Source organism: Bison bison, unplaced genomic scaffold (genome assembly GCF_000754665.1).
Source record: "Bison bison bison isolate TAMUID 2011002044 unplaced genomic scaffold, Bison_UMD1.0 scf7180017864192, whole genome shotgun sequence".
Classification (NCBI taxonomy): domain Eukaryota; kingdom Metazoa; phylum Chordata; class Mammalia; order Artiodactyla; family Bovidae; genus Bison; species Bison bison.
Window position 1 is genome coordinate 1901195 of NW_011494764.1, and position 4211 is coordinate 1905405.

A 4211-nucleotide genomic window follows, 5' to 3' on the forward strand; every position below is an offset into this window, starting at 1 on the left:
ACTCTGCTGCTGCTGCTGCTGCTAAGTCGCTTCAGTCGTGTCCGACTCTGTGCAATCCCATAGACGGCAGCCCACCAGGCCTCCCCGTCCCTGGGATTCTCCAGGCAAGAACACTGGAGTGGGTTGCCATTTCCTTTTCCAATGCATGAAAGTGAAAAGTGAAAGCGAAGTCTCTCAGTCGTGCCCGACTCTTAGCGACCCCATGGACTGCAGCCTACCAGGCTCCTCTGTCCATGGGATTTTCCAGGCGAGAGTACTGGAGTGGGGTGCCGTTGCCTTCTCCGCGCACACACACTCTAAGCAGATTTAAATACAAACAGTATGACATAAACCAACCAATCCCTGTTCCAACCAGTTTTTCTTCTAACACCAAACCAGGTTTTTTATGTAATCAGTCTATAAAACTGCCATCAAATCTGGGAATTAACACGTATGCCCTTGAACTCTGAATTTCTAAATGTGGGGCTAAATATCAGAGGCCACACTTACTCGTGGTCTGAGGAGACTTAGTCAAATACCTAGACCTCAGGAAAGTGTAAACCTAGTTCTGAGTGGTAATCACCACACCTAACACTTGATAGAAAGTTACAAGCCTCAGCCTTAGAAAGTCATTTAAGCCTCAGCTCCTTATCATTCAATTCTGACCAAGTTGCATATAAACGAATCCACAGGAAGGAAGCCTCATCCGAACTAAGCTGCAGTAATACAAAGCAGAAAGATCAAGATTCAGAGGTGACTTCCAGATGCCATCTACACCTAGATTTTCTCCCCTGAGCCACAGGCTAGGTTGTAACTTCAGAAAAGAAACTAAAACCAAAGTGCTCAGCGCTTTCAACACTGGACAATGGTGACACAGGAATATTAAACTCACCCATCTCAAACATACTAATGGCATAGACAACGTGCGCATACTTTAGTGAGATTGCTCATTTCCAACTGCAGTTCATTCTTGATTGCTTCCTTGTAAATGATGCATTCTGTATATAACCTGTAACCTTTGGCTTCCCACCGCCACTCCACTCAGTTTATTCTGAGTTATGCAGATATTTCCTTACCATCCTTGCAAGCATACCACGTGGACAGGGGATAAAACTTGATTTTAATAATAAGTGAAACCAAACAATCAGGAAAATAATTTGGTGGGGAGAAAAAAACATCACGTACTTCAAAAACCTGATTTTGTGTTGCAGCTGCTTTTCTTCAGTCACTAATCAAACAGTAGGTTCTATCTCCCATTCGCTGAAAACCTGCCTAACTCCCTGAGCGAGTTAGCTGGACCTAAACTAGAGACTAATGAAGACTGTAGTTCACGGCAGATGACAACCACAAAAGCTTATATAATGCAGAATGTTTACAGTTCTATTTATAAGAAACACTGACAGATAACAAACTGGATTCCCAGCCTCAGGGGTTAACAGACTAGAAACCAAAGAGAAACCAAAGGGAGATAAGACAAATCCAAAACTCTAGATTAGAAAATAAATTTAATTATTTGGGCTATGTCACTGATTAAAGGTGACATAAAAATGAGTCTTCTCACAAAGCAAATAAAAGTTTTGCTAACTGTAAAAGGAGATGTTCCAAACAGTAAAGTGATTAAGTGGAAAAAATATACAGGGGTTTTCAATGTGAATTATTTCTTACTTTAAATCACTTGTAGTTGACAACAGACCTAAACAAAAACCAAAAGGGTACATAAAAAGAATGCACCCTTTTTAAAGAAGAAACATGATGTGCAAAATAATTAGATGGCTAGAAAGAGACTATTCAGTGAAAGACATTTGGGGTAAAAGCTCTGGGAAGAAGGATGACATTTATGTTATTTAAGATTTTTTTTTTAATGTGGACCATTTTTAAAGTCGTTATTGAATTTGTTACAATATTGCTTCTATTGTTTACGTTTCAGTTTTTTTGGCCGGGAGGCCTGACCAGAGATCCAACCGGATTCCCCTCTAGGCACTGGAAGGCAAAGTCTTAACCACTTGACTTCCAGGTAGGCCCCTAATGCTATTTTAGACAAGCTGTATTGTATGTTGGGCTCTAGGTTTTACATATAAAAATAGGTATTGAATAAACAAAATGTTCAATTAAAACTTTCCTTCTATGATCGAACTATGATACATAAGGCTTGTATCAACTTAGTCATCTTTCTAAATAATCTACTTCTATTACTATGAGCTTTATTGTCGTTTAGACGCAAAGTTAGTTAAGTTGCTCAGTCGTGTCCCACTCTTTGCGACCCCATGGACTGTAGCCCACCAGGCTCCTCCGTCCATGGGATTTTCCAGGCAAGAATACTGGAATGGGTTGCCATTTCCTTCTCCAGGGGATCTTCCCAACCCAGGGATCGAACTCAGGTCTCCCGCATTAGAGGAAGACACTCATGTCCAACTCTTTTGCAACCCTATGAACTATAGCCTGCCAGGCTCCTCTGCCCATGGGATTTCCCAGGCAAAAATACTGGAATGGGTTGCCATTTCCTTCTGCAGGGAATCTTCTGGACCCAGGGACTGAGCCCACCTCTCTGGCATCGGCAGGTGGATTCTTTACCACTGAGCCACCTGGGAAGCCCAAGCCCTTTTTTGCTGTTGGTCAGTCGCCAAGTTGTGTCCAATTCTTTGTGACCACATGGACTGCAGCACACCAGCTTTCCCTGTTCTTCCTCATCTCCCAGAGTTTGCTCAAACTCATGTCCACGAAGTTGGTGATGCTATCTAGCTATCTCATCTTCAGCAGCCCCCTTCTCCTGCCTTCGACCTTTCCTGACATCAGGATCTTTTTCAGTGAGTTGTTTCTTTGCATCAGGTGGCCAAATTATGGGAGTCTCAGCTTCAGCATCAGTCCTTCCAATGAATATTCAGGGTTAATTTCCTTTAGGATTGACTGATTTGATCTCCTTGTTGTCCAAGCGTCTCAAGAATCTTCTCCAGCACCACAATTAAAAAGCATCAGTTCTTTGGTACTCAGCCTTCTTTATGGTCCAACTCTTACATCTGTAATGACTACTGGAAAAAAACATAGCTTCGACTATACAGACCTTTGTTGACAAACTGATGTCTCTGCTTTTTAATGTGCTGTCTAGGTTTGTCACAGCTTTCCTTCCAAGTAGCAAGCGTCTTTTAATTTCACGGCTGTAGTCACCATCTGCAGTGATCTCGGAGCCCAAGAAAATGAAATTTGTTGCTGTTCCACTTTGTCCCCTTCTATTTGTTATGAAATGATAGGACCAGATGCCAAGATCTTCATTTTTTTAATGCTGAGTTTTAAGCCAGCCTTTTCACTCTCCTCTATCACCCTTAAGAGGCCTTTTAGTTCCTCTTTGCCTTCTGCCATTAGAGTGGTATAATCTACATATCTGAGGTTATTGATACTTCCTCTGGCAATCTTGATTCCAGCTTGTGAGTCATCCAGCCCAACATTTTACATGACGTACTCTGCACAGAAGTTAAATATGCAGGGTGACAATATACAGGCTTGAGGCACTCCTTACCCAATTTGGAAACAAGTCCATTGTTTGATGTCCGGTTTTGTTATTTCCTGACCTGCATATAGGTTTCTCAGGAAACAAGTAAGGTGGTTTGATACTCCGATCTCTTTTAAGAATTGACCAGTTTGTTGTGATCCACACAGTCAAAGGCTTTAGCATAATCAATAAAGCAGTAGATGTTTTTCTGAAATTCCCTTGCTTTGTCTATGAACCAATGGATGTTAGCGATTTGATCTCTGGTTCCTCTGCCTTTTCTAAACCCAGCTTGTACACCTGCAAGTTCTCGGTTCACATAGTACTGAAGCCTAGCTTGAAGGATTTTGAGCATAACCTTGCTAGAATATGAAGATAAGGATAGCTGTGGTCTATTTGCCAACCACTTGCTTTTTTCTTTTCTTTTGTTTAACTTAATTTACTTGGTCAGGCCTAAAAGTTGGCTTAAAACTCAACATTCAGAAAATGAAGATCATGGCATCTGGTCCCATCACTTCATGGGAAATAGGTGGGGAAACAGTGGAAACAGTGGATGACTTTATTTTTTGGGGCTCCAAGATCACTGAAGATGGTGACTGCAGCCATGAAATTAAATGATGCTTACTCCTTGGAAGAAAAGTTATGACCAACCTAGATAGCATATTGAAAAGCAGAGACATTACTTCGCCAACAAAGGTCCGTCTAGTCAAGGCTATGGTTTTTCCAGTGGTCATGTATGGATGTGAGAGTT

The 4211-nt window shown here is 41.6% G+C and overlaps 1 protein-coding gene across 1 annotated transcript in view; it reads right to left on the reverse strand.

The window, feature by feature from the left end:
- Positions 1 to 4211, reverse strand: part of LONP2 (lon peptidase 2, peroxisomal) — an 85202-nt gene that overhangs the window by 77051 nt on the left and 3940 nt on the right. The gene's annotated exons all lie outside the window — the stretch shown is intronic.